Genomic DNA, 18,831 nt, shown 5'->3' with positions numbered 1-18,831 from the left:
GTGCTCTCACTCTTCGTTTGTCAGTCCGTCAACGAACCTCTGCCCCGCCAGACATGGGTTTTGACTCGGGCCTGTTTCCTGTTGGCATTTCCTGTCCAGTATTGTTCCCGTATATATTTGTCCTGTTCAATATCAGTTTCCAGTTTCGTTCCCGGCTATTTTTGTCCTGTTTATCATTCTCTCCAGTTTTCGTTCCCGTTTAGTTTGTCCTGTTTTATTTCGATATCCTGTTTCATTATCAATCCTGTCTGTCCCATCCTGTCCGGTATAAATCTCGTCGGGCTCTGGCTTTCTATCATTCCACGCCAGACCGCTGCCTAACATGCATGACTCCCCATTTCCCGTAAAATAAAAGCCTTGTGTGAGAAACGTCATGCGTTTGGGTCCTGATCCTGTTCTGGTTCATGACAAAGAATACTTTGAAGTTGAATAGATAGAACATAATATTGAATTACCTCAATACAAATAAATATTTTCAGCCCCCTCCCCAAAATAAAACTAACTTAAAATTTTAAAAAATATATCACTTAGAACACATTACCCCGTATAAGTCCCAAAAAAATGTGAATGTGTTCTTGACTCTAGTCCCACTAGGGCAGTGGTGTCAAACTCATTTTAATTTGGGGGCCACACGATAGAACAAACATTCTGCCGGGGGCCGGACTAGTAGATTTAAGAGAAAGAAAAAGAGATAAAGAAATAAGAGAAAGAGGGAGGGAAAAAGAGAAAGAAAAAGAGAGAGAGGGAGAAACAAAAGATAAAGTTGTGAGAGAGGGGGGAAAAAAAGGGAGAGGAAGAAAGAAATCCAAAGAGATATAGAAAGATAGAAGGAGAGAAAAAAGAAAAGAAAGCGCGAAGAGTATGAAGAGAGAAAGAGAAAAGAGAGAGAAGGAAAAAAGGAAGTTAGAGCAAAAGAGGTTAAAAGACACAGAGAAAAAGAGACAAAGAGCAACAAAGGAAGAGAAAAAGAGACACAGAGAGAGAAAGAGACAGAGAGAGTGGGAGAAAAGGGGTGGAAAAGAAAGAAAGAGAGAAATAAATACAAGTACAGTGTCTTTGTGAGAGGCACCTAGCTTTGGCAACATCAAGTTGACATATTTCAACCTGCAGCTTGTTTTTCTCTTGCGCTTCTCTGAGTGTTGTCTCGCGGGCCGGATTCAATCCCTTAGCGGGCCTTATTTTGCCCATGGGCCGCCTGTTTGACACCAGTGCACTAGGGTATATGGCTCCGGTGTATATATATATATATATATATATATATAACATTTTCCTAATCTAATTTTAGTAAAAATTTAAAATAGATGATAATGGTTATTCCTTATACATGTGCTATTTTTTGCAAGATAACTATAATAATATTATAATACCTGTCATCTTAGGCCAATTGCTCCCCTTGTTAATGATTGTGATCCCCCTTATTAAGCAGTACCTATTTACTCACAGCAAGACAGACTTCATATTATATGCAATTCATTCTTTCAGTTGGGCGATCATTTTTTTTTGCACCAACTAAAAAAAGAGAGCATGCAAACAATGTAATATAGTTTTACCTGTATAGAAGCAATCAAATCTTGGCAGTTGAGCTCTTCTTCTTTTTCGTTTCGGTTTCTTCTGGTGAGGCTTCGAGGGACTTTGCTGGCCAAATTCTGCAGGAAACCCCGAGAGCGAGCGCATATATATGCCAACTTGCCGACGCTCCGGTGACATCACTTCCTTCCGGATTTCTCCTGGCGGACACGCCAAAGTATTTGTGAGCCGAAAACACATTTTGGCGGGGCGGCCATGATTACACATGCCGACCGCCGCAAGACGCCCACACATGCTTTTCCAAGAGACGATATTTAGATCCGTGCACTTCAAAAACACAGACTTACCCACGAAAGTTATGTCAGCATGAGTGTTTTTACGAGTCTGGGGGTTTACGGCAATAATCACTTTGCAGACGTTGTGCAAACTACGACAGGCGGGCCACAGGGTCCTTAGCAGGGTTCGTATGCTGATTTTCATGGCCAAATTCCAGCACTTTCAAAGCAATTTCTCAAGTCACATTCAATCAAAAAATCCAGAACCACAAATATATCCGCCATTCACAATGTCATGATTGCAAATTTAAATCACCTGTGCCCACTGATTCGGGTTCTGATTGGCTCCCTGTCACTATTTGATTCCAGTCTTGTCTGTCTCCTGTGGTCAGTCCGTCTGCGAACCTCAGTGTTTTTCGAACCTGACTCCCACCTGTCCCGTTTTTGCTCCCGTCTGTCTCCGGCTACGACCTCGACCTGTTTTGATCCTGACCTTATTTTATGTAAAAAAAAAAATCATTTTTTTTGACTTCCAAGCATTTAAAAAGAAGAAATGCAGGTTTGCATGATAGTTCATGTATTTGTGATTATCTTTTGAACCAATATTTTTTTTTTTTTAATGAATGAAGTTTTTCTACCAATAAGGGTTACTGAATAACACACACTGTCCCTTTAGTTTAATTTGTCAAGCTTTTAATTTTACATTATTAGTCATCGTATTTTTCGGTGAGCAATCTATTAATAGTGTCATGATTACTGATGTGACTCAGCTGTGCCCACTCAATTGGCGCCAACCGGGTTCTGATTGGCTACCTGTCACTATTTGAACCCAGTCCTGTCATTCCCCTGTTGTCAGTCCGTCTGAAAATCTCTGAACAGCCTCTTTTCAACCCTGACTCCCACCTGTCCCATTTTTTCTCCCGTTTGTCTCCGGCTACAATCTGTTTTAACCCTGATCACGTCTGCTCTTCTGTCCCGGCTTACGGCTCGTTTCCGACCCCGACCACGCCTTGCTCTCCCAGTCCCGGGCACCGACCAGTTTTTCCGTCTCCGACACCGCTATCGCTCGCTACGGAAGATCCACTTCCATGTTCGGATCACAATCAGAGTACAAGGGCGACTTGCTTCCCACGTCCAGTGAGCATCGGATCACGAACGCAGCCCTTCCTCTTTCTTTCAATAAAATTGTGAGAAAATGTTACACGATTGGGTCTACCCTGTGTGCTGGTCTTGATACACAAATGTCAAGTCATGTTTATTTGTATAGCCATTGAGGTTGCAGATCAAATCTCAGGGGGAAGAGCATTCTACAGCACCAGGGCCCAAATGGAGAACTCTCTCGAACCGGCAATTTTTAATATTGCGGATGCATTTATCAAGACGTATGATTTTTAGATCTTGAGTAGATTGCAAACTTATTTGTTTTTGAGACAAATCTCTCCTCATATCGTAGGTGTTGGGTAAAAATGTAGCTTACATTTTCAGTTGCAGGAAGTTCTTCCTATTACAATTTACCCCTGGGAAACGCTGTTTTGCATGGTCCATAATAAATGCCCATAGTTGATGAGTAATTCTTGGACTAATAAACATTTCATAGTGTCCTGTTTAGGCGTCACATGGACCTGTCCTCTTGGGTGCGACACATAGGAGGCGATGATGCTTCCTAGGACAATGCCATACAAACTAATGACAGCTACCGTTCATCAACGAGAGAAGAAGAAATGCAATGGCAAAGCAAAGCCACGAGATTGAATTGTCAACGTCATTAAGCAGACTTGTTGAGAAGCATGGCAACAATTCCAAGCATTTACAAGCACTTCACCCAAAATGCAAGCACTTTTCAATCCTTGAAAACACATGTATTAAATTCAAGCATTTTCAAGAATTTCAAGCACCCGTTTGAACTCTTGCATGGCCCGCAAACCACAGGCTTATTAACAGTGTTTGTACACCCTTTGCAAGGGACTTTCAAAGCCAATTTTCCGATTCCTCCAGTACCGTTAAAAGGAGAAATCCGGAGTGAATCATGTATTTTGCAAATCCACAGATATATTAGCGATTTATGCACGTTTTTTTTTCACATTTTTAGGCAGACTTGTTTTATTTCCGTCATTTTGTGCATGGTCAATAGAGTCATATTGCAGGGAGTGATGGCAACAATTTCAAGCACTACAAGCTCTTCACCCAAAATCCACTTTTTCAAACCTTGGCAACACAGCATTAAAATTCAAGCATTTTCAAGGATTTCAAGCACACACGTGCAAACACACCGAAAACCCCCCACCAAAAACATATCACCCCACATTAGAATACTTATTAGAAAATAAGAAAACATTTGAAAACGACAGGTTTTACATATTTTTTCTTGTTCAATACCTTGATGATCGCAAGCTTTCACGTTTTTGCTTTTCCCTTTAGCATCACTGCAAGTCTTGGAACCTAGTAGTAGTCAAGTCAAGTCAAGTCATTAAAGGTGAACAAGGTAAATTTTGTTCCAAGAGATTCCCAACTAAGAGAGAATGGCATAGAAGGAAGGAGTTCTGCCAATAATATATCGGTATCTTTATGACGCCGCGACGCAAACCATTAGCACACAGTTATCTTAGAAACATAACTCATCATAAGCACAAATACGGCAGAGCTTGAAATATTTTTTGTTGTTGATGTCATATAGTGGGCAAAATGTCATAAAGAGGAGCTAAACCATCGTAAGGTAGTGATGCTGTAACCCGGGGGTAATGTTCCCTCTAAGCTGCGTGTGTGCGCAATTGCGCACTACCCAGAGCTTTTCCGCGCACAAGAAAATCTAGCCAGCTCACAAAAATCAGGGCTTGAAATTGCTCATTAAGAAGCGAATTAAGTCAAAGTTACAGTGCATGAAGGTAAAAATACAAGGGTTCCCCTGACGTTGTGTTCTAAGTGCGGTATTTTGAAGTCGAGTCGAAGTAGAACGAAGTTGAGTAAAGTTAGTAGAGTTTGTCAGGGAACCGGCTTCTTCGGCTCGGCTCACTAAAAGGAACCGGCTCTTTCGGGTCCTAAACGGCTCTTCAGGTTGTCTTTGCTTCTTTCATCCCTACATGACCAAATATTTTGTAAAATTATGCACAAAATGACTTAAAGGAAGGGGGAATAGAACAAAAAAGAAAAAAACACCAAAATGAAAAAGTAGTGAAAAGCTGAGAAAAAAAGAAACAAAAGGAAGAGAAAAAAGAAGGAAAAATTCAGAAAAAAAACTAAAAAAGAAAAGAAAGAAACAAAGGAAAAAAAGTAAATAGAGAACAAAAAGAAAAAAGTAACAGCTAGGAAAAAATAAACACAATGAGATTTTTTTAAGGAATTAAAAAAGAAGAAGAAAAAAACAGGGAAAAAGAAGAAAAAGTTTGTGTTGCATTCAAATAATTTCCAATTATACCGAGTCAATCTTGTTGCCAACATTGTACTTCCAATAAAAATGTGATTAAATACAGTTTTGTATCATACAACCGACTAAATAAGCCCCCAAAAATGTTAGTATTATGCGACAAAAGATACCAGGAAAAAAAAAACTGAAAATCTTGTGAAAGAATTGTTGTAAAAACAAATGACGTTTGTAGGCCGTAAAACCTTTGCAATAATACATTAGTCAATTCATTCAAAAGAGAAAAATAATTGAGCATTGCCGGAAACTCAGCAAAATGTAACTTGATGTCAAGTTTTGGACATGTTTGATAATGACTTAGTTGCCACACTTGGGATTATGGTTGCTCACTGTTGTTTCAAGCATTCCTCACCGACTTTGTGTGAACGCTCAGACCCGGGGAAAATTACAGGGAACATTGCCCGTGGGTCTACTGTATTGTGTACATTTAATTTATAAAGAAAAACAACAACACACAAAGTATTTTGCTACAAAAATCGGATGTGATCCACTCATTGAAATTCCAACTTGCCCAATTGAGTGTTATGTTTTTAAAAGATTTGATCAGAACTAGTGCTTAAAAAAGGCATATACAGTGAAACCTCGGTTTTCGAACGCCTCTCAGTTCGAACAAATCGGAGTCCGACCAAAAATTTCGAGAAATTCTTGCTTCGCTGTTCGGTCAAAAAATCGGAGTTCGAACGCCAGTAAAGCGTGAGTGCGTACGCTAGGGTGCGATGCTGAGCGGCGTACGGGTGTAGATGGCTCTTTTCCTGACCAACTGTTATCGCATGCGGACGTGCTTCCTTTTGCTTTCTCTTTTAATATAGGTGTACCAAGTGTTTTAGCCCCTAATTATGCCTCCGAAGAAAGTCAGTGCAAGCACCAAAGTTGCTACAGGTGAAAAAAGAAAAGTAGTGCGTACAACTATTGCATTTAAGAAAGAAATAATAGCACCACCGTCCACCTGCACCTTCTGCTGACCACCACAAAGGTAAGAAATCCTATTCATAATTCTTTTCTTTATCCTTTTTATTTTTATTTTTACACGTTCATGTTAGCGTAATCTTTCGTACGGAAGATTAAGCTAACGCACGAGTAGCCTGGGTTAGCTTCATGTTTACGTTAAACATTCAGGGTGTTGGAACGGAGCCCAACTTTCAGGGTGTTGGAACAGAACCCCCTTTCCAATGAACCGCTCACCACTTGTTGTGGAGACCCGGGTGCTCAATGACTTGTAAACGACCTGATTTTTTTATTTTTACATGTTCATGTTAGCGTAATCTTTCGTACGGAAGATTACGATAACGCGAACGTACGATTAGCCTGGGTTAGCTTTATGTTTACGTCAAACATTCAAGGTAAACATTCAGGATGTTGGAACGAAATAAAACGATTTACATTATTTCTAATGGGAAAAATGATTTCGGTGAGCGAACAAATCGGTTTTCGAACAGGGTTCTGAAACGGATTATGGTCGAGAACCGAGGTTCCACTGTATTATATAATTGAGTATCAGAGACTGTGTCTCTCCCTCACCCCTAAACTTGGGGGTCAGACTCCGCCCCCACACTTATGTCTCATATGTGAAATACAGATGCATAAACCATAGGGTTTGTTTCTTTGTGGAGAGGGAAAAAAACTCTAGCCACTCCGGAAGTGCGGCATAGACGGAATTAAGCTTATTTCCGCTTCATTTACATTTTTACCACTTGCACCAAAAACTGCTGTGTGGCTATGAACATGAGGTCTTTTTTAACTTTCTATGAATATAGCATGTTGACTGTAGGTTTTTTTGTTCTTATTCACATGCTTCTATATTTTCCTGTTTGCAAATGCATTAAAATGTTAATGTTTTATGAGTGATTTTCCACCAGCTCTGTCGAAAGGCACCCTTCACATTTATAACCGTCAATGGCACTGAATGAAGTGAACGAACCACTCTACTCGCCTAATTTGATGCAGCAAAAAAATATTTCATCATAGAATTGTCAAAGCCCGATATAGTGCATCTAAACACATATACAGTAATTTATAGTGACTTTTAATTTAATAAGTAATTTAAAAGTAGTGCAATTACGTGTCACGGATCCCTTAACCGCATGGGGCACCAATGAGGATGCAACTCTGGACAGCTTTCTCTACTGTTGACGGCAGTGTTCTGGTTTGCCGGCGTCCCTGCGTCCTAGACGCATCATTTTTGCCGGGGACGCATGGTCTCAAATCAACATGCGTCTCCGGGACGCAACTTTTTTGACACCAAATTGTCATTATTACCCGATTACTTTTTTTTTTTTTTAACGAAGATTTACCGCACTCCAAACTTTTCGTCAGGCAGATCCGCCATTGTTGTTTTGGTCTCGCGCAGATCTCGGCAAACGAGATCTCGTTGCTTCGAGACGACATCATTGTTGTGGCTGTTGTCGAGTGAAAGAGAAGTATGCCTCCAAAAAAACAGTTGGTATTAGGTGCAAATCAACAAAAAATAGGTCATTTCGTCAGTGTCGGTAACAAGTTGAAACATAACACAGAAAGTGATAAGAACAGCAATAATTCCGGCACGAAAAAACAGCGGAGAAATTCTTCAGAAGACCGCGAAGGCAAGGAAAACACGTGTGTTGAAGCGAACGATTCGACGAAAGATAATAAACAAAAGTATACTCCTAGCAAGAAAAGGACTTTTCTGCCAGAATGGACTCAATTATATTCCTGGTGACGCTATGAGGAGGATGATAATGGATTGGACCTTGAGAAGGCATTACAACTATGGCAGAACAGCAAACCACGAAGAATATATGAACTGAAAAATTTGAAGTGATAACTGCTTTGTATTACCAATTAACTGTGATGATCAAAACTGAATGAAAATATAGATTAATATAATTATTTCAGCAATAATATTTTGTATGATGTACAACATTGTTGTGAACTGAAAAATCTTAAAGTGATAACGAATTTGTATTACCAATAAACTGCGATGATTAAAACTGAATGAATATATAGATTTATATTATGTATCTGTCGCAGATTTACAATTCCAACCGCGAAAAAACAAAATTTTGGGGACCCATAGATTTCTGTTGGGATTTTTGAGCATGCGAGTCCCGGGGACCCATCACTTTTCACAGGTAAAATGAACACTGTGACGGTCCCTGGTCTGTTCTTGGGATGCGGCAATGTTGGCCCCAGTCCATTCCTTAATGTTTTGGGCCCAGGTCTTCTTCTGCCCCTTTGGACTATGCCCTGGAGATTTACCCTGGTCACCCCTGATGATCGTGTGACGTGATCTTACCACTGAAGTTTCTCCGTAGGGTCCAATGTGCCCTCTGATGGTGTGGCGCACAGTTTCGTTGGTCACATGGGCTAAGTAGCTGATGCCTAAAAGTTTCCTGTAGCATTGCATCTCCATGGCCAGGATTTTCTTTTCCAGTTTTGCTGTGATAGTCCATGTCTTACAAGCGTAGGGGAAGAAGTAACCAGCTCTTTGATTTCACTGCTATGTTCTTGTCCCTCCAGATCGGTTTAAGTCCGGCAAATGTGGCTATGGTGTGAGCTATCATGGCCATGATTTCTGGCTCTGACCCCTTTTCTCATTTGGCAGCTCCAAGATATTTACATTTGGTGACAGGTTCAAGCCAACTGTGGTTGATGGTGATGTTTGTGGTGATACCTTGGGGATTGTTGGTCATTCTTTTGTTTTTTTCTGTGATTTCCATCCCATTCTAGGTTGATGCTTTGTCCAGGCGATCGACCAGAGTTTTTGTTCGTCTCCTGTTAATTCGGCAATATTGTCAGCAAAACAGAGGTTAGTGATGTTATGTTCCCCAAAACTGACTGAACTTTCATGTTGCTCGAGAGCTTAAAACATGATCCTGTCCAGGAAGATGTTGAATAAAGTTGGAGAGAGAATGCAGCCTTGACGCACACCGACTGTGAATTGAAAACATTGATAAGTACCACACTGTGTGTGTGTGTGTGTATATTCAGTGTTCATTTTAGCTGTGAAAAGTGATGGGTCCCGGGGACTCGTATGCTCAAAAATCTATGGGTCCCAACAGAGATCTATGGGTCCCCAAAATTGAGCGTTATCGAGGTTAAAATTGTAAATCGGCGACAAATATATAATATAAATCTCTTTATTCTTTCAGTTTTAATCTTAATGGTTGATTGGTAATACAAATCAGTTATCACTTCAAGATTTTTCAGTTCACAACAATATTGTACATTATACAAAATAATATTGCTGAAATAATTATATTAATCTATATTTTCATTCAGTTTTAATCATCACAGTTAATTGGTAATACAAAGCAGTTATCACTTCAGATTTTTCAGTTTGGTTTGCTGTCCCGCCACAGTTGTAAAACCTTCTCAAGGTCAAATCCATTATCATCCTCCTCATAGCGTAACCAGGAATATAATTGAGTCCATTTTGGCAGAAAAGTCCATTTCTTGCTAGGAGTTTTCTTGTTTGTTTTCTTTCGTCAAATCGTGTTTTCCTTGCCTCCGCAATCTTCTGAAGAATTTCTCCGCCGTTTTTTCGTGCTGGAATTAATGCCGTTGTTATCACTCTCTGCATTATGTTTCGACTTATTACTGACACTGAAGAAATTACCAATTTTGTGTTGATTTGCGCCAAATACTAACTGTTTTTTCGGAGGCATACTTCTCTTTCACTCGACGACAAGCACCACAACAATGACGTCATCTTGAAACGAGATCTCGTTTGCTGAGATCGGTGAAAACTCGAACCGCGAGACCAAAACAACGATGGCAAATCTGCCTGACGAAAAGTTTGGAGTGTGGTAAATCTTTGTTAAAAAAAAATAACTGGGTAATAATGACAATTTTGTGTCAAGAAAGTTGCGTCCTGGGGACCCACGTTGATTTGACACGATGCGTCCCCAGCAAAAATGATGCGTCCAGGACGCAGGGACGCGGGCAAACGAGAACACTGGTATATATATATATATATATATATATATATATATGAATATGAACAAACCAGTAGTCAGCGACTGAGATAGCAACAATTAATGATAATATCAGTTATTTAAATGTAAATGGCTATTTACAGTGCACATACAGATTACATGATTGGACAAATAGGTGCAGTTTAGTTCAGTGGAAATTTGAATTTAATATTGTGACGGCTTTGGGAACGAAGCTGCCTCTTGAGTCTATTTGTTTTGGCCCGAAAGGATCGGTATCATCTTCCTCATATTAAATGGATGTAAGCTTTTGGGATAAAATAACATACATCCAAGATAATTTGTGGGAGGATTTAGTGTTCCTTTTTTCACCTTTTGGGGGGCGGGGAGGATATTTTTTCCCATGGTTTCCTTCTCTAGCCACTCACGTTAGCCTCTTAATTGCAGACTGTGACTCAATTCCAGCCGCTTTAGTTAGTTGCTTCTGCTGCCATTCAGAATCATGCCAGGTCATGTGAGGAAATGTCACAGGCATCTTCAGCTTTTTTTCTTTAGCCACTCACGTTAGCCACTTGGCTGCAGGCTATGGCTTGCTGCTAATGTTAGTCCCTCCTGCTTCATCCTTTAGTATCGCTGGCCTTCCAGAGCAGCTCATGCAAGCAAATATTGCTACATTCTGTCATTCAGGCATCTCCTACATGTTTCCAGAGCTTCATTCTCTAGCCTCGCTGTTCTTGCTTTGTCCTACATTGTCACTCGCTCCACAACTCGCCATGCAAGTGTACAGCATTGAGTTCAATGATTCAGACATCTTACACAGTTTCCTTCTCTAGCCACTCATGTTAGCCATCTGGATGCAGAGTAGTCTTTGCTTGGTTCCATGATTCAGGGACCTGGCGGGTTCTGCTTCTCACTTGCTTCACCAGCTAGCCGCTAAAGTTAGCACTGGAATCAACTCCCAGTAGAGTTGAGTCTTATTTTTGACCTCGGCCTTTTTGAATCCAGACTAAAAACGCGCTTCTTCTGGATGGCTTTCAATACTCAGTAGACCGATCTTTTATTTGATCTTATTTGACACTGTTGTATGTATTTTTATTATTTTCATTTATTTACATTTTGTGTTTTTTACTTATTGTTTCTCTCTTATCACTGTAAAACACTTTAGTATACCAAAAGGATTGTTGTAAAGGGCTGTATAAACAGGGTTGGGTAGGGTTACTTTAACTTGATTACTTTCAATTACTTTTGGATTACTCCAATACCAAATATGCTAATAAAAGGCAAAAGAAACTAAATATGAATAAAATGACTACATTTTGTGCAGACTTGGGGAGTAACGGAATACATGGAACGGCAAAAATGATGTTGGCAAGCTGTTTGGATTTATTTTCATTTTGTTTCTGTCGCATTTGATGTTTGTTTTGCTGGAGATCAAAGCCAGGAGAGAAAGCTTACCATGTGTTGTGAGTCATCATTTTATTCATATTTAGTTTCTTTTGTCTTTTCTTAGCATATTTGGCATTGGAGTAATCCAAAAGTAATTGAAACTAATCAAGTTAAAGTAACCCTACCCAACCCTGTGTATAAATTAAGTACATTGACATTCACTTACACCAGCTTGGACCAAATCCAGTTCTTTATGCACTCTCCTGTTGTATCCAGCTCACTCTATGTTTTGTTCTTTTACTAGGTGGGATTATCACCAGCTTTAATGTCCCGTCTTTGGCTTAAATTCATCGTTGCTCACACGCGTAAAAATGGTAAATGGTCTGCATTTTTATAGCACTTTTCAAGTCAATGACCTCCCAAAGCGCTGTACAACATGCTTCACACTTACCCATTCACACACACACCAATAGCGGCCATGCAACCAAGCAAGGCACCGACCTACTTATTGGGGGCATTAGGGATTCAGTGTCTTGCCCAAGGACACTTCGACATATATGACGGAGGAGCCGGGAATCGAACCTGCAATCTCTTGATCCCAAGACGAGCGCTCTACCTCCTGATCTGCATTCATATAGCGCTTTTCAAGTCAAGACTTCCCAAAGCGCTTTACAGTGTGCTTCAAATTTCCCAATAGCGGCCGTGCAGCCGTCTAAGGCGCTTACCTGCTTATTGGGGGCATTAGGGGTTCAGTGTCTTACCCAAGGCCCCTTAGACATGTAACAGGATTCGAACTGCGATCTCTTGATCCCAAGACGAGCGCTCTACCTCCTGAGCCACTGCCGCCCCCACAATAATGCCGCCCTAAAATCAAAATACGCTTTTAAATTTGGCCAAGCGTTATCCTCGATCTTCCATAGTGTGTCTTCTTTGGATGCTTTAGCTACATTTCAAGTTCATTCTCTTAGGGAATTATTACACACTGTCACTTTAAGGATATTTCTTAGGTTACGTAACTCATGTTAGAGCAGGATACTAAAATGTTCATATTTCCTGCCTGAGACTTCATAACACTTCCTGCCTGCCATATATGGTCCTTCTGTAAATATAACTAAAGAATGTCTTGTTGAGGCTCTTTGGCTGGAGCCAAGAAACATGTAATTAGGCTGGGGATGTTCGTCGGAGTCTGGAGCGCTTTGCTAACCGCAGCCGCCACTCGTGTCCTGCTTTAGAAAAAAAAAGGCGTTGCGAATCCCGCTTGATTGATGCCTGTTGTGGCACGCAGACATGCGGTTTCTCGTGTTTTTTACGTCCGCGCGATCGGTGTAAGGGATCGGGGCGATGAGTCGACCGTGGCGGTCGCGGCAAAGGGTTTAGGCAAGATGCGAGTGAGCGTCTGACACGGAGTTGACTTTTCTAAATCACCTGTTACCTCGGATTTAAAAAGAAAGAATGCATGAATTTACAGCGTTAATCCCCACATGGTACCTCTGTGCCTTGCGATAATTCTATTTATTTTTTTCATTTAATTAATATATATTTTGTTTTTGTTCGATTTATTTTCTTATGATACCTGCTGTATCAAACATTCAGTGTGAGTGTTAAATAATTGCCTGAAAAGTGCATTAAAAATACATTTTGATTTGATCTATAAAATGATTGCAGACGGAAAATCAAAAAATTGAAAAAAATTATCTATCCGAGTATAACTTTTAAAGTCAAGTCATGTTTATTTTTGACGCCTTTTATCACAAGGAGTCTCAACAGGCTGCACAGACCACAGATTATTGCAAACTATCATGACACCATCCCCTGATCTAAAACCTGGATGAGGGCAAGGGAAAACTCAAAAACCTTAATCAAGTCATGTTTATTTGAATAGCCCTAAATCACAAAGAGTCTCAAAGGGCTGCACAGACCACAGATTATTGCAAACCACAGACTATTACGACACCATCCCCTGATCTAAAACCTGAATGAGGGCAAGGAAAAACTCAAATGCCCCAACATGAGGAAAATGTAGAAACCTTGAGAAGGGACCGCACATGAGGTAATCCCCCTTCCAGGATGATCAGGCTGCAATGGATGTTGCAATCACAAATAATACACAGATATTGTCAACGTGAAATATATACATTTATAAACTATAGAATAGAAGTGTGTTTTAAGTCCAGATGGACACTGATACTTGCGAATAATATCACTCATTGGAAGTATGTAAATGCTGAAAACAACGGGGCCCAAGTACGGAACCCTGCAGAACACCACATATAATATATATAAAGGGCTCAGATCTAATTTCACCATATTAAACACAATGCGTGCTATCTGAGAGGTAGGATTAAAAAATGAAATGAAATAAAATGATCTGCATTTATATAGCGCTTTTCAAGTCAAGACTTCCCAAAGCGCTTTACAGTGTGCTTCACATTTCCTAATAGCGGCCGTGCAGCCATGTAAGGCGCTAACCTGCTTATTGGGGGTATTAGGGGTTCAGTGTCTTACCCAAGGACACTTTGACATATAACACGGAGGAGCCTAGAATCTGAACCATAAGTTGACAGATACTGAGAGACCAATCTATTTACCCAGTCGGTCTGGGATATTATTGTTCAATGAAAATGTCAAAGAGAATTGAAAATCACAACAACAGATAACAGGTAACATTCTGTAAATAAACATTACAGATATACTAATAGATAAGGTTCTGCAGGAATAGAATTTATACTATTGTAAATACATGTATATCAGGTCATTTATAAATCAATGTTATTATTTTTTTTTTACTATTTTGAAAAAACCCCGACAAATATTATAATACAATATTCAATACATATTGAGATGAATCATAAAACGAAAATATGCATATTTTTGTTAAAATAAAAAATGTCACAACATTAAAAAAAAAGAATTAAAATGAGTACCGGTATTTACTATAATCCTTATAAAAATGATTTTTCTTTAAACTATTTTGATGCTGTCAAATAAGTGTACCAATTTATACTAAGTTTAAAAAATAATCAGGAAATAAATACAACTATTTGAAATGTGTTTGCTTTTCTGTTTTTGCTTCATGTTGAAAACATATTAAAATCACATACAATTTAATCATGAATATTTAAATACATCATAAAATTAAAGAGTAATTCTACTTTATTTTACTTTGATAAATCTTTTTAAAATATATATCAGAAAATGATGAAAATATTAAAAATCAGTGATACAAAAATATTTTTACAAAACGATTCTTAAAAAAAGTTTGAAAACACAATATTTTGATTAAAAACATTTTTGATCTGACGAAAGTTGATTATTTTTACATAATTTAAAATTCAAAAAATGCTTGAAATGAGCAGTTATTCGCCCCCCTGACATAATATATATAAAGTATATTGTTAGTTTCATCCCAGAAATCAAGTTGCAAATATAATAGAAAAACAAGGTTAAAAAAAAGAAATAAAATAAAAACATAGGCTAAATTACCTAACTAAATCGAAATAATATAAAATAGGAAAAATAACGCTCACAATGAGCAAATGATCTAAAAATTAAAGAAGACTTCTTCCACTTTGGTGAATTTATTTTCTAATTAGCGTCCATTAAAAAGTCCTTCCTAAACCTGTTTCCCAAGGAGTTTGTGTTCTCCTTTAGCAACCAAAAGCAGACCTTGTGTCAGCACACCCAAACAAGAAAACTAGCCAAAAGGAACTAGCATGTTTTCGGAACATGAGAGCAGGCTGAGAAAATCCAGAGGCGTGCATGGAAACTCCACATTGGAAGGCCCCCAAAAAAGCGGGATTTGAACCAACCTCATTTGCGCCACATTGCAATGGCACTTGCAGCTTTCACTCCTTGGTCGGATTATGCTGTCAGGATCCGGCGTGGCCAGGGAGAAATGGATCTCGTAAATGTCAAAAGAAAATTCAATTTTTGAAATAATTCCTGACAGAAAATGAACCTGCATCAGAAAATATACGGAAAGAGAACAATGAAGTTTACTAGGATCTTCAAAGCTACTTTAGCGTGAATTTCTCTACAGGGATGAATTATCTATCTATCTATCTATCTATCTATTTAACACAAGCGTGACTACACATCTGTTACAATATGTTGGAATTCTAAGTAGATGTAAATCAGGGGTGTCAAACTCATTTTCACTCGGGGGCCACACGATAGAACAAACATTCTGTCGGGGGCCGGACTAGTAGATTAACGAGAAAGAAAAAGAGATATAAAGAAATAAGAGAAAGAATGAGGGAAAAGGAGAGAGGGCGGGACAAAGAAAGAAAAAGAGAGAGATGGATAGAGCGTGAGAAACAAAAGATAAAAAGTCGTGAGAGAGGGAGAAAAGAAAGGGAGAAGAAGAAATAAATCCAAAGAGAAATAGAAAGACAGAAGGGGAGAAAAGAGAAAAAGTGCGAAGGGTATGAAGAGAGAAAGAGAAAAGAGAGAAAAGGAAAAAAGACCCAAAAGGTTAAAAAACACAGAGAAAGAGACAAAGAGCAACAGAGGAAGAGAATAACAGAGACACAGAGAGTGAAAGAGACAGAGTGGGAGAAAAGGGGTGGAAGAAAGAGAGAGAGAGAGAGATAGAGAAAAAGAAATAGAAGTACAGTGTCTTTGTTCGAGGCACCTGGCTTTGGCAACATCAAGTTGACATATTTCAACCTGCAGCTCGTTTCTCTCTTGCGCTTTTCTGAGTGTTGTCTCGCGGGCCGGATTCAATCCCTTAGCGGGCCTGATTTGGCCCGCGGGCCGCCTGTTTGACACCCGTAATGTAAATGACCACAACATGAAAGGGAGAAGATGCAGCATATGTTGGAACGCAAACTAGCTCTACCTCAACAAAAAATGAAAGACATTGGAACATTGACTGTTTCTAACAAACCGAAACATGGAAGACAAAAAAAATAGTCACACTTATGGAAAGAACAATAAAAGTGCCCTGATCAGTGTTCCCTCTAAGCTGCGCGCGTGCGCAATTGCTCACTGCTCGCACATTTTAGCGCACAAGAAAATCGAGCCAGCGCACAAAAATCAGGGCTCAAAATTACTAATTAAGAAGCGACTCAAGTCAAAGTTACAGTGCATGAAGGTAAAAATACACGGGTTCCCCTGACGTTGTGTCCTAAATGCGATATTTTGAAGTCGAGTCGAAGTAGAACGAAGTTGAGTAAAGTTAGTAGAGTTTGTCGAGAACAGGCTTCTTCGGCTCGGCTCACTAAGGGAAACCGGCTCTTTCGGGTCGTAAACGGCTCTTCAGGTTGTTTTTTGCTTCTTTAATCCCAACATGACCAAATATTATGTACAATTATGCACAAATATTGCAAAAGGTGGGAAAATTAAAGCAGAAAAAAAACAAAAGTGGACAATGTTGAAAAAATGAAACAAATGATAAAACACAAGAAAAAAAGAGAAGAAAAAGATACAGGTAAAAGGAATACAAATCAGGAAAATAGAAGAAGAAAGGGAAAAAATAAGTAAAAAGAAATAAAAGGCTAGGAAAAAAGGAGAAAAGTAAGGAATAACATGAAAAGACTAGAAAAGAAAAAGATGTACATGGTAGGAGATTGAAACATATAAAACACAGGAAAAAGGAAACAAAAGAATTAAACAAAAAGGGTAAAAAAATAAAGGAAAAACGATACGCTTTTGGGGGTCTCTTTGCTCGTTCTTGTGTTTATAATGTTATATAGCGTTTTGCGTTGCGTCGTCTGCTACAAGCCACGTGAACTCCTCTTTCCACGATGCTCTTAATGTACATTTACGTGTTGTAGCGTCATCAATTTTTTTTAGCTTCTTTTGAATCTTTCTTCTGGGGCTGAGGTTTTGGCTTCATTCCTAACCACTTATCCATTTTTCGTGTGTTCTCTGTGCGTCTACTTTGGAAAACGATATGCAAATGCACGACCTTATAACGCTCGGGAAAGTCCGGAAGCAGTTATTCGATGCAGGCTTCAGACTGGCTGCCGAGTATGGAAATTGACAAACGAACCGAAATTCCGACATTTCCAAACCGAACGAAGATTTGGAAATCGGAATAAAGCAAACTTTTTTTTTCCTTGAAAAAGTTGTCGGCCACCCGGGCGGAGACGTTTTGTAAGTTGTACGCCTGACGTAAAAGATACACGCCCTGGGCGTCCGGGCAGATGTTATTTCAAACACGGGTAATAGTTGGAAAAACAACTGATGTGAGTGGGCCGTGCGACCTTTCCAATATTACATTAGCCAATTCATGAAAAAGACTAGTGTTGCCGGAAAACCAAGCAGAATGTAACTTGATTGTGAGTTCAGGTTTTGGGACATGGAGGTAAAGCGCTCGTCTTGGGGTCTAGAGGTCACAGGTTCGATTCCCGGCTCCTCTGTGTTATATGTCGAAGTGTCCTAGGGCAAGATGCTGAATCCCTAATTCCCCTGATAGCAGGTAGTTGCCTTGCATGGCCGACACTGCTATCTGTTAGTGTGTAAAAGGGAAAAGTGTGAAGCACATTGTAAAGCACTTTGGGAGGTCTTCATTGACTTGAAAAGCGCTATATGAATGCAGACCATTCATTCATGCACTTGGGATCGATGTTGCTCACCATTATTCCAAGAGATACTCACAGACTGATCAGTGTGGAAGCTTAGAGGGAACATTGCTTCCAAACATTTACTAAATAGCACAAAAGCTACCCGTTTGATGAGCATTTCTGAATTCATAACTTATTGTGTTATTACCGTATTTTCCGCATTATAAGGCGCACCTAAAAGCCTTTATTTTTTTCAAAAGCTGACCATGCGCCTAATAATACAGTACGCCTTATATATGGATCAATATTAAGCCGCAAAGTCTTGCAACTAAGGCAAGCAGCCGCCGACTAGATTTTCCCCCGAAGGCGAAGTCGTCCGCGGTGTATGCTGGGATTTATATACCGGCGTTTCATTTCCTAACCAATGTGTCAATCATCATTTGAATCAGTCACTATTGGCTAAAGTTATTCGGAGGTAAAGGGGGCGGATCCTTTTTATCATTTACAGGCTCGCATAGGCTAAAGGGGCGAAACAAAGCCTGCAATTGGCCGAAAAAGATGAATGTGAATCACATGTTGGGTTGCACTACGGCATAGAGAAAACATTTTTTACTATTCTGTATTTGTAAATATTTGACTCTCCTGGATTGACTCCACTCACGGTTGTAAGAAGACCACGGTTACGTATCATTATTGAACGTGATGGCTGCAAGAGAACTTAGGTGAGCTATGCGGATTTATATTTTCCCGGTATCTTGTTTTAGAACGATCTTGATGTTTCTGTGATGAGTCTATTTTGAAACTCA

General features: G+C 39.5%; 1 protein-coding gene across 1 annotated transcript in view; it reads right to left on the bottom strand.

Moving 5' to 3' along the window:
* Positions 1-18,831, bottom strand: part of LOC148360555 (uncharacterized) — a 79,984-nt gene that overhangs the window by 8,799 nt on the left and 52,354 nt on the right. The window contains exon 4 of the mRNA XM_088341414.1: positions 1,551-1,727. The gene's annotated coding sequence lies outside the window, so the exon portion shown is untranslated. The remainder of the gene's footprint in view (positions 1-1,550; positions 1,728-18,831) is intronic.

Source organism: Urocampus carinirostris, chromosome 8 (genome assembly GCF_059441175.1).
Source record: "Urocampus carinirostris isolate Australia breed hairy pipefish chromosome 8, RoL_Ucar_1.0, whole genome shotgun sequence".
Classification (NCBI taxonomy): domain Eukaryota; kingdom Metazoa; phylum Chordata; class Actinopteri; order Syngnathiformes; family Syngnathidae; genus Urocampus; species Urocampus carinirostris.
This window is presented reverse-complemented; position numbering and strand designations above follow the sequence as displayed.